Below are 13,276 nucleotides of genomic sequence, written 5' to 3' on the forward strand. Positions count from 1 at the left end.
CTCTAATTGTGACCAAACTTTGCAAGCATGTGGGGGGGACCCACCCGCACATGCTTGCAAAGTTTGGTCCCCATCGGAGCATGTTTGGGTACGATGGTATGGGGAAGGCCCGGATTTTCCATGGCCTCTTAAGCACCAAGAGACTTGAAAAATCCGGACTCTTAAGCACATTACCAATCCAAACATGCTCTGATGGGGACCAAACTTTGCAAGCATGTGGGGGGGACCCACCCCCACATGCTTGCAAAGCTTGGTCCCCATCGGAGCATGTTTGGGTAGGATGGTATGGGGAAGGCCCGGATTTTCCATGGCCTCTTAAGCACCAAGAGACTTCAAAAACCCGCACTAGGCGCTAATTACCAATCCAAACATGCTCTGATTGTGACCAAACTTTGCAAGCATGTGGGGGTGGGTGCCCCCCCCATGCTTGCAAAGTTTGGTCCCCATCAGAGCATGTTTGGGTACGATGGCATGGAGATTTTCAACAAACAATATGATAGCCAAAGTGTTAAAAAATATAATAAAATCAAGAACATCAACTAAAATGTAATGATACTCAATAATGAAAAAACTCATAATGATATAAACATCAAATAAGTACATCAGAATGAAAATGAGCTACCCCAGCTAGTCTGAGGTTAGTCACTGCCCAGAAATCTAAGTACAATGTAAGTGAGCTAACCAAGCTAGTCTGAGTTTAGTCACTATCAACAGCAACCCAATCAAAATCGTCATCTCTAACTGCCGGTCGACGTGCGCGTCGAGGCTGCTGTGCACGTCGAGGAGGCTGTGCCGGCTGTGGGGGTCGTCGAATGTCTGCGGGGAGGTCTGCCTCAAAGGCAAGATCGTGAGCTGGTGCCGGTGTACTCGGGAGCTCACGAGTCCCAAAAGCTGCTATGGCCCTCTCTCTCTCTCTACGTCGTGCTAATGCAAGACGCCTCTGTCTGTAAACCCAAAATCTATAATCTGCAATGGTACGTGTCTGCCACTCTGCTCGTGTAAGCTCCTCTGCTGTAAGGACATGCTACTCATGAGAAGCAGCACTGCTGCTAGCACCATCACCCGCCACTAGGGCCAGCACCACCCACGCGCTTATATGCTATGACCTAGCTCTCATGTAGGACTCTCTGGTAAGCGTCGAACTCATGTGAGCTCCACTCTATCTTAGGAGGCACCTCAGGCTCCTGGGCTCTATCGTCGAAGGCGTCGAGTCCCAAGTCCATAGCTGATGTAAAGTCGACAGGCCTGCCAGTCCTGGCATCTACTCGAACGAGGCCTGGGTGAAGATCATCGATGCCCAATACCCTGTACGTCGCTAGGTCGACGCGTGCACGGCAAGAGGGGCATGCTGAGAACCGGACTAGCTCCTGGGTGATGCAAGACAAGTGGAAAATATGTCCACATCCCAGGGCATATCCACCTGTACTATCAATGTCCTCGATACATAAAGAGCAGCACGCATCACGTAGGAAGGGTGGTGCATCCTGCGGGAGAGGTCGTCGAAAAACCTCTGTGGACAGGCCGTGGATATAAAGGTAGGTAAGGCACTGTCACGTCTGAGGATCTACGAAACTCTTGAACATGCAGCATCAGCTGCTCTGCCCTGTGCTGGGCAATCTGCTCCATAATCTGATGATGCTGTGCCTCAGCTCTGGAGCTCTCTACCTCGGTCCGAGCCTACGCAAAAATGTAAAGCATTAAAATAATTGATTAGTCTCTCATTAGGTATTACTTAAAGAAATTTATAGCTTAGGACCTTAATTATAACTCTTTTACGTGCAAGAGAAACCTACCTGCTGGATGTCGGACTCTCTCAGATGCTGTGCCTCTGCAGTAGCTGCCTCTGCCATCTGTAATGCAGCTCTGAGGCAGTCAATCTCCGCTCTCACCTCTACCAACTCCTGAGTGAGCCTCTCAGTGGTAAGTGTGGGAACCTACGTGACACAATCAACCATGCTGCTCATGTAAAAATATAGAAAAGTATATATAAACATGTAGATAAATGACCAAAAAAACTTAAGACGTAATATATATGTAAATACCTCGACATCTGTCGTCGGTATAGATCGTGAGAACAGGCGCACCACGTGCTGGATGCTCTCTGTGTGGTACTCCGTACGTCAATGCCAACCTGGGTGCCAAGAGCCTCTACTGTCGACAATGGCACAAATGAAGGATCTGTGGTAGGTGCTACACGAAGGGCTGGTGGAGGCCGCCTACCCTGGTCCTGGAGACGGCCTCGCCCAGCACCACCACCCGGACGATGGCTGGTGTAATCCACCTCCTCCCCTAAGACAAACTCCGCATATAACTGCTTTGCGAAGTATATGGGAATCTGGCGGTTGTTCGGCATCCTCCCATATGCGGAAACATATCGACTATAGATATGTGCCGCCATACGAGGATGCGAACACCGCGAAATAGTGAGGGGCTTGCCCGCCCCAGGCCTCATCCCACAACTATCGAGGAAAAGATCTAGATAGACTCCATCCCTAATAGGAGCAAGATCACAGACCTGACGATATGTCAGGCCATGTGACACAGGAGCAGTGCGATGGTGGGCTATCCACTCATCTACATAAACAATATCGTGAAGGCTACGAAGGGACGCAAGCATCGCCTCCAAGTCTGTGCCACGATATGTAATGTAGACAGAGTGTCTCCAGCACTCCTACGGATAGCCGCTAACTCGCGGTCTATCTCCGCGATGAGGTCCGCAATAGATGAGCGGCCCTCCTCGTGGCCCTCCATACTAAAACCTAAGCCAAATGTGAAGGGTCCAATGTGAAGGGTCTAATGTGAAGGGTCTAATGCTTAGTGCTAAGTAGCACTAATGAAGCTATAAAACAATTCTAATGGGCTCACTAATGCTAATCCAAATCAAGAGAGCAAGGAGAGTGAAAACGACTTGTGACAATGAGGCAAAAAAAAAAAGTTTTCCGGTTTTATAACCTCGATCGAGGTTCGGTAACATCATGCAATTTAGGGTTTGCAAGATTAACGCTCTGGATATTAGGGTTAGTGCAACATACGGCCAAGATACACACCTAATTTTAGGGTTGGGGAAGGATCGACGGCTGAGATTTGATATTACTATCTCGTTCGAGGTACATGGACGGCCACGATTTAAAGGCATTACCACGACAAGGTATCTCGACGGTCAAGATTCATTATATACCTCGATCGAGATATTTAAACGGCCGAGATCGCATCTTCCAACGTACGTGAATGGACGGTATAGATTGCGTTTACGTATCTCGATCGAGATAATTGGACGGTGGATATTGCATCTACGTATCTCGATCGAGATATTTGGACGGTGCAGATTGTATCTCTGTATCTCGATCGAGATATTTGGACGGCTGAGATTTGATCTCAGTATCTCGATCGAGATATGGGGACGGTGGAGATTGTATCCCATTACCTCGAACAATGAATGGTCGCGATTTGATGTTAATTTCTCGTTCGAGATACGTGGACGATGGAGATGTGCTAGTCAAATATGCCTAGGGGGATACAGCGTGGCCTTGATGTGGATCCGAGTGGCATAGATATCTCGATCGAGATAATGTGGTGGCGGTGACATGTATTGGTGACATGGATGACGCCTGGAAACCCGGACCTGCTAGCGTGGCATTAGTTGGCATCTCGATCGAGATATGTTGATTTAGGCTCGGGAGGCACGTGTCGTCTTTTAATTCGCGGCACTATCACGATCGAGGTACTCCGCCCGAGATGCATGGATGTCCCAATTTTAGAGAGAGTGAACGAAAGTGAGTACCCTCATCTTGCAACCACCCAAGTTTATGCATAAAGATATGAAGGAATTGTTAAAGGAGTATGAAGATGTGTTCCAATTTCCAAAGTACTTGCTTTGCCAAAAAGGGAGGTGGGTCATGGAATAGATCTTGAGCTGCATACCAAGCGCATTAACAAACCACCTTATAGATTGTCAAAAATGGAGAAGGATGAAGTGGTAGAGAAAGTACAAGAGCTTATGGACATGGGATGGTAGGCCGCTTGACAAAAGAGGCACATTTTATTCCTTCCAAGGTCAAATTTCTAGCATCTATGGTTCCAAAACAGTTTGTGGATCATGTGTTAAAGTTGCATGGAGTGACATAAAAAATTGTTCTATTTTGGCACCTAGCACCTCGTATTACCCCAAAATCCATGGACAAACCGAGAGGGTGAACAAGTGGGTGGAAATTAGTTGAGGCACTATTGTCATGTTATGCAAGGTGTATGGGATGAGTGGTTGCCTCTTACCGAGTTTTCTCATAGTAGCACACATCATAAGAGCATTGGTATGCTACTTTTGGGGAACTCTATGGGTACAAAGTGAATATGCCAATGATGGTTCAAAAATACGAGGGGGTGAATCCTAATGCAGAAGAGGAGATGGAAAAGTTGGATGCACTCTTGTAACAATGCAAAGCTAGTATGAAGAAAACTCAAGAAAGGATGATACATTATTCTAATGCTCATCAAAGGCCATTGGCGTTCAGGAGGATGATTGGGTATTCTTGAGGATTCCCAAGGCAAGATACGGGTCTCTTAAGGCTAACACATACCAAGTTAGCTCATCGCTATTATGGGCCATACAAGGTGGTGAGACATGTTGGTGAATTTAGTTATTTTGGGACTTCCATCAAGGTGGTGAGGCGTGTTGGTGAAGTTACTTATCGGCCCTTCCATCAACCTCAAAGACTCATGATGTGTTTGTTCCATGTGTCACATCTCAAAATTTACCTTGGGCCGGAGGTATTTGTGCAAGAGGAGCTACCTCTAATGAATGAGGAATGAATGATTGAGTACATGCTGAAAGAAATTTTGGGTACAAGAGAAAGATTTATTTGTAGCCGTACATTAGTGGAGTACTTGGACAAATGCCAAGGGCTATTGACAGTCCGTCCGATTGGTGGGACATACGTCAATGGCCACCAAAATATCCTCAATGGCCATGAAGGCATAGAACACATCCGGCGGGATGCTCACCCTACTATGATCATATGAGTAGTTGTAGCTGTACTGTCTGGTAATGCAATATTGTAACAGTCGGGCATAACAGCCTAAAGGCATCTTGTAACTATAGGCAAAAGGGGATAGAAGGAGGGGAAGAAAGAGACAATAGGAGGGATCTTCTTGTATCTTTGGTATCTAAATTAAGAGAAAAGAACATTGTCTCCTTTTGTGTGTCATTTATGCTGATGCTGTCTTAGAGAGAGAGAGATAGAGTGAGTCTGTGTTGTTCGCAACATCTTTAGTGTTCTTTAGTGTAGAACTGTAGTACATAGTGAACCTATGGGCACTAGGAATTGATGGATCCTCAGTTGGACTGATTCTGTCTTGCTAGTCGAATTGACCCCCGACACTTTGGTGACCTTGCTAGAGGGAAGAGGAAGTGCTCGGAGAAACACAGGAGGCTCTCTGTTCATCCCTCAGTGTGGCATTCTGGCGCAAGCTTTTGGAGGCCAATTAGAAGAAGCACTTGCATAAATCCTTGCGAGGAAACTCCTAATCAACAACTTACAGCCCGCTCATCTCGGGCTAGGCAACGTGCAACCTCTGCGTCCAATGGACAATCAAGGAGGCAACCACAAGTATCCAATATATAAGGGCAAAAAGTCTGAGGACCCTGACACACATGTCACAAAGTTTGAAGTAGTGTGGAGGGTGAACCATCCTTGGGGGAATGTAGCTAATGAAAGGAAGAGGGATCATTTCCAAGCCACATTTTGGGACATTCCTCCTCCAGAATGGCTGTCCAATATGCACACGACCATTTCACCACATTCCAAGAACTGAAGGAAGCATTCCTCAGAAGGTTCCAAATAGTCAAAACACCTTCTGAGCTGCAAGAGAAGCTTAGGAGCCTGAGGCAGAAGTCCCTGCCTGTGGATGATTATGCCGCAAAGTTCTGCACATTATGTGTGAGACTGACCCAGGAGGATAAGCCATCTGAGGGTGTCCTGGCGTATTGGTTTCTGCATGGACTACACAAGAGAATCAAACCAACCATGGCTGCAATAGACATTGCATTACAAGGGTTTGATGGACTAGTCAAGGCAGCCAAAAGGGTAGAGAGGAACATGGGCTTGGAAAAGAAGTCCAAGAAGAAAAAGAACAATTCATCAGACAACAATTCAAGCAGTGAGTCAGGCATAGATGAATTAGATAATGTGTCAGGGGGGCTGAGGAGGAAGCTAAGCGCAACAAGAAAAGTAAACAAAAAGGCAAAAGGGATGAGGTGGATGTCCTGGCCAAGGGTTGTTAAAAAGTTGGCTACAGGCTCGAGAAAACACTCCAACATGTCAGACTACAAACCTGGTGTGTTATGCCCAATCTGCAAAAATTAGGGGCATCTGAAAGAAGAATTCAAGATGCAGCCAACATGTGCCATCTGTCAAACTTTCATGCATCTGAAAGAGAATTGCAGCCAACATGTGCCATCTGTCAAACTTTTACGCATCTGAAAGTCTTAGAGAATTGCAGATACCATGGAAGAAGTTGGGTAGTAGCAGTAGTGAATGCAGTTGATGGAGCAGACCCAATGGCTGCTGTGTTGACACCATAGAGATCCTACTATGGTCGAGGGTTTGGCAGAGGAAGGGGTGGTGGACAACATCAGAATGCATTCCAGGACATAGGAAAACTGAATGTCCGATATACTTAAAACATCAGCAGGGGATTCAGGGAAACTCTGGAGATTCAGCAGAAGCAACAGCACCTGCCATGAATATGGTAGAAATCAAATAGTTGAATGATGGGTCAGCTCCAATGGTGGCTATTGTCACCAAAAGCCAAAAGGGAAAGGAAAAGGCAGATGCAGTAGAGCATCTGACACCTTAAGTGGTGGAACAAAAGAAAACCCCCCTCTGGAACAAAGGAAGGTCAGGGATCGAGTAGTCAGAGAAGTGAAAAATGCACAAAAGGGAAAGGAAAAGGCAGATGCAGTAGAGCATCTGACACCTTAAGTGGTGGAACAGGCTATTGTCACCAAAAGCCAAAAGGGAAAGGAAAGGGCAGATGCAGTAAAGCATCTGACACCTTAAGTGGTGGAACAAAAGAAAACCCCCCTCTGGAAAAAAGGAAGGTCAGGGATCGAGTAGTCAGAGAAGTGAAAAATGCACAAGCCAAGGGTAGGAAAGAAACCACACAACTTGGTCAAGATCAAATAAAGACCGAGGGCACCCCGGATGAAGCATTCATACAGAAGAATTTGATGCAAGAAGATGATCCTCGCAGGACACAAATCAGGGAACAAGGGAAGAAAGTTTCCCCAAAAGGGACTGAAACAACACCTCAACACTCAGAAGAGGCCCGAGTCCTCAGGAAAAAGCTGAAGGAAGAGAGAGGAGAGAAAAGAAAAGTGCCCAACAAAGCAGCAAACTAAACCATGAGGCGTAGCGCCGCTACGGGTGCCAAGCGGCCTTTGGCTCACCAGTTTGCAGAGGAAGAATGAGGATTGCCCCTCATCCCCCAGGCTATATAGTGTGTGGCCTGCCGTCCACACTAGCCTGGCCGCCCATGACTCTGCATGGGCGTCTTCTCCCACTAAACCCCAGATGGCCACGTCCACACTAGATTGGCCGCCCATGACTCTGCATGGGCGTCTTCTCCCACTAAACCCCAGATGGCCACGTCCTCGGTGCTCTGGTCGAGGTGTTGACGCTAAAGCCCCGTCTGGCCATCCGTTCCGTCAGTCACACGCGTTACAGCCTACGTAACATTACTCCCCCCTTAAGAAGAGTTTTCGTCCTCGAAAACAAACTGGAAAAACCTCTTGGAAATCGCACTACGGCGTTCCCAACAAGTAGCTGCCTCCTCATCCCTATCTGTCCATTTAACAAGTACCTCTTAGTACACTTTATGTCGGGTTTGTCTGTTACGATACCCTAGAATCTTTTCAGGTTCATGTGGTATCTTTGGTGGCTCTATCAAGTCCACCAAAATCTCTAGAGAAACTGCGTTCTCTAACCCGTGAACTGATTTCTTCAGTTTACTGACATGGAAGACAGGATGGACTTGAGAACTCTCCGATAACTCAAGTTTATATGCTACGTCCCCAATCTTCTTAAGGATTTTAAAAGGACCACAATATCGTGGAGAAAGTTTATCACACTTTCCCATTTTCATGGTTTCTGACTGTGTAGGAACCTTGAGGAATACAAAGTCACCTTCTGCAAAGGTCACCTTTCTACGTCCTTTATCCGCATAAGTTTTAGCGCGATCATGAGCGCTACGAATGCTCTGTCGGATAGAGATAGAAAGTTCAACAGTCATTTTTGGAGGGAAGTCTTCAAAAAGTTGGATACTACTCTGAGTATGAGTACGGCAGATCATCCGGAGTCTGATGGTCAAACTGAAAGAGTTAACCAAATTCTAGAGGATACGTTACGTTCTTATGTTAGTAAGAAGCAATCTAATTGGGAAGAGTACTTGACCTTATTGGAGTTTGCCTATAATAGCTCCAAACACTCAGCGACTGGATTTACACCATTCATGTTAATGTATGGATTCCAGCCGAGATCTCCGATGGCTGTAGGCCTGGAAAAGGAGAAGATTCAATCTGTCAAGGATTTCCTTGAAGATATGAATGTGGGAGGACCTCAAAACCATAAAACTGGTCATAACCCTCAATCAGACTACTGTCATTAGTGCGCCTAACTGGTCATAACCCTCAATCAGCTACTACTATCATTAGTGCGCCTAACTATACAAGAAGTAGCTCATCAAGAAGCTACTGAGTCCCAAGGGACAAGCGGAAGAGTCTAATCACTTATTGAGCAAAGCTGAATTAGAAAAAGAAGTAGAATGTCAGGCGGTGGAGACAAAGGATGTTCCAGAAGTAGATAATGTGGTGCCCCAAATAACAGTACATCTGAGGGGAAAAGAAATCAGAGGAGCCATTGTAGATGGTGGGTGAGGAGTAAACGAACTTCCTGAATCAATAGCTAGGGAATTAGGGATCACCGAGCTCCACCCAATTCCTTTTCTAGTGCGCATGGCCAATCAGAGCAGAGTAAGGTCACTTGGACTTGTCCGAGGAGAACATATCACTGTAACCGGATGCAACTTCCCCATTGTGTTTTGGTACTTCGTATGGAGGGCAACTCGAAATCGTATCCCATGCTATTGGGTAGATCATGGATAAGACATGGAAAAATCAAGCATGACTGGTTGAGAGAAAGCATCATCATCAGGAGGGGAAAGAAGAAGACATTAGGAATTTTTTGAGGTCATTTTTGGGCCTTGTAAGGAAGTTTGACCGGAATATTCCCTCCAAAAAGGGGCACCGGATAAAATTTGCAAACAAACTCCAAATTTGTCGGACCTCACATATTTGGATTCTACTCTTCACCATTGATATATAACACGATAGGGCTCGGAGAAGGGACAAGATAGATACCTAGAAGATTCCTTTTTGCCTGGGGAAGATTCACCTTAGAAGATAGATACCTAGAAGATTCCTTTTTGCCTGGGGAAGATTCACCCTAAGGTGAATCTTCCCCAGGCAAAAAGGAATCTTCTAGGTATCTATCTTGTCCCTTCTCCGAGCCCTATCGTGTTATATATCAATGGATAGCTTTTAAAGAGTAGAATCTAAATATGTGAGGTCCGACAAATTTGGAGTTCGTTTGCAAAAATTTTATCCGGTGCCCCTTTTTGGAGGGAATATTTCGGTCAAACTTCCTTACAAGGCCCAAAAATAACCTCAAAAAATTCCTAATGTCAGAGTCAGCACACTAGCTAAGGTGGTGGACATAGATCTGGCGACTAGACCATTGCATGTAGAAGAATTGAACCTGTTGGATGGGATAGAAGAGGATGAGGAGGAAAGAATCATCAGAGAAAATCCAGAGAGCTAATTTCATTATTTCAATTGGACGTGGAGGGAATAATGGCAAAATATACAGTAGACACATTCAATGTTTCCAAATAGTATTCATCCAATTTCCAAGGGTGCTAATTTCATTATTTCAATTGGACGTGGAGGGAATAATGGCAAAATATACAGTAGACACGTTCAATATTTCCAAACATTATTCATCCAATTTCCAAGGGTGTAGGGCTGTTCATAGTAAATTTACATAAATTTCTAGCAAGTTAATTCACTGTTCATGACCCTCGTTGGACTTCCAAAATGCATCCAACAACCCTCCAAATCCTTCCAATGTAGATGTGGGTTCCCAAGAATCTTCTTCATTAGGTAGCCCTTGCTATTTGACCAAGTACTCCACTAATGTATAGCTGCGAAGAACTCTTTATCTTGTACCCAAAATTGCTTCTGGCACATACTCAATCATCCCCTCCTCATTCACTAGAGGTAGCTCATCTTGCACAAATACCTCTGGCCCAAGGTATGCTTTGAGATGTGACAGATGGAACACATCATGAATATTTGAGGTTGATGGGAGTGCCAATAAGCAACTTCACCAACATGCTTCACCACCTTGATGGAAGTGCCAATAACCAAATTCACCAACACGCCGCCTCACTACCTTGTATGGCCCATAGTTAGCCAGATGAGCTAACTTGGTATTTGTGTTTCCCTTGATAGACCCATATCTTGTCTTGGGAATCCTAAAGAATACCCAATCACCCTCGATGACATCCAATGGCCTCCGATGAGCATTACCATAATGTATCATCCTTTTTCGAGCTTGCTTCATACTAGCTTTGCATTGTTGCAAGAGTGCATCCAACTTTTCCATCTCCTCTTTTTCATTAGGATTCACCACCTCTTGATGTTGAACCATCATTGGCATATTCACTTTATACCCATAGAGTTCCTCAAAAGGTTGCATGCCAATGCTCTCATGATGTGTGCTATTATGAGCAAACTCAGCAAGAGGCAACCACTCATCCCAAACACCTTGCGTATCATGATAATAGTGCCTCAAGTAAGTTTCCACCCACATGTTCACTCTCGCAGTTTGTCCATCATTTTTGAGGTGATAGGCGGTGCTAGGTATCAAAACAGTCCCCATGATCTCAAACAATGTCCTCCAAAATGAACTCATAAACTTCGCATCTCGGTCACTCTAACAATTTGTTATGGCACTCCATGCAACTTGAACACATGACCTTAGAAGGAATAAAATTTGCCACTTTTGTCAAGCAGTCTACCCATCCCATGTCCATAAGCTCTTATACTTGCGTTTCCACTTCATCCTTCTTCACTTTTGACAATCTATAAGGTAACAAGAGTAGAATCCTCAATCCCTCAAGCCAAAGGAAAGCTTACAAAACTCCATGTTAGCTAAAATTTCTACTTCTTAATTTCAAATCTATGGTTTTCTATTTTTCTTAATTTTTTTTAGTTGATTAAAGTGAATTTTGATGCTATGCCTTGATGAAAAGGCCATCCCCTTCTCTTTCTAAAAATTCAGCCTTTCTTTATCCTAGAATGATTAACAAATAGATTGATTAAACTTTTCTTATTGTTTACTCTCTTGAAATTGAAAATTGTGTAGATTAGAGTCCTTTATATCTTATTGGGGTTAACTTAAATAGAAAATAGAATGTTAAAAATTGAGAAATGGTCAACCATACAAAGGAGGTTATGGCAAAGTTTTCTTGAATTTTGTGGAAAAGAAAGTTTATTTTTATGTTATTATAAAAGAGCAATTCCCACCGTTTGTGCATTCTAAAAGAAATATTCTTATTTACTCCATGTTCATATTCACCTATGAATATGCATGGATATCACTGATATTAATTATTAACATTTAATTTCTATGCATAGAAACATGCATAATGGAAATATTTTTATTATAAAAGTGTTATTTTCATTCAATTTAATTTCTATGCATAGAAAGATGCATAATGGAAATATTTTTATTATAAAAGTGTTATTTTCATTGAATTTAATTTCTATACATAGAAATATGCATAATGGAAATATTTTTATTATAAAAATGTTATTTTCATTGAATTTAAATTCTATGCGTAGAAAGATGCATAATGAAAATATTTTTATTATAAAAGTTTTATTTTTATTGAATTTAATGTCTATGCATAGAAAGATGCATATGGAAATTATTTTTTTATAAAAGTGTTATTTTCATTGAAATTAAATTCTATGCATAGAAAGATGCATAATGGAAATATTTTTATTATAAAAGTGTTATTTTCATTGAATTTAATTTCTATGCATAGAAAGATGCATAATGAAAATAGTTTTATTATAAAAGTGTTATTTTCATTGAATTTAATTTCTATGCATAGAAAGATGCATAATGAAAATATTTTTATTATAAAAGTGTTATTTTCATTGAATTTAATTTCTATGCATGGAAAGATGCATAATGGAAATACTTTTATTATAAAAGTGTTATTTTCATTGCATTTAAATTCTATGCATAGAAAGATGCATAATGGAAATCTTTTTATTATAAAAGTGTTATTTTCATTGAATTTATTTTTTATGCATAGAAAGATGTATAATGGAAATGTTTTTATTATGAAAGTGTTATTTTCATTGAAGTTAATTTCTATTCATAGAAAGATGCATAATGGAAATTTTTTTATTATAAAAGTGTTATTTTCATTGAATTTAATTTCTATGCATAGAAAGATGCGTAATGAAAATTTTTTATTATAAAAGTGTTATTTTCATTGAATTTAAATTCTATGCATGGAAAGATGCATAATGGAATTTTTTTAATTATAAAAGAGTATTTTCATTGAATTTAATTTCTATGCATAAAGAAATTCTTTTTATTTTAAAAGTGTTATTCCTATTAAAATTGATTTTTATGCATAAATAGATGCATAAAAGAATTTTCTTTTATATAAAGTAATACTCCCATTGACGTTGATTTTTATGCATAAATAGATGCATAAAGAATTTTTTTATATCAAAATTAGGATTCTCTTTAATTCTGTGTTTCTATAAGTATTTGATAAATGAATAAGTAAATACTCTAAGAGAGAAATTTCTATCGTTATATATTCACTCGAATTATAAAGAGAAAATTCAAAAAATCTATCGAAGTTGAGATATTCATATAAATGATTAATTTATTTCTCATTGAAATTTGTGATTAATTTAGAAATCAGTTAAGTGAATATTCAATGAATGAAATTCAGTAAAATAGTAATTGAAATATCACCCCCTTTTTGAGATAGATAGTTCAGGAAAAACCTTATGAGACTCGAACCCTGAATCAGACTATGACCAAGACCACTCTTTTATCAATTTTTTCGAGGAAAGAAGATGTTACGAGTTCCGAAAAATACACTCAAATCTCCCACCAAATCTGAAACT

This window comes from Cibotium barometz, chromosome 14, assembly GCF_041138505.1.
Source record: "Cibotium barometz isolate CiBa-2024 chromosome 14, ASM4113850v1, whole genome shotgun sequence".
NCBI lineage: Eukaryota > Viridiplantae > Streptophyta > Polypodiopsida > Cyatheales > Cibotiaceae > Cibotium > Cibotium barometz.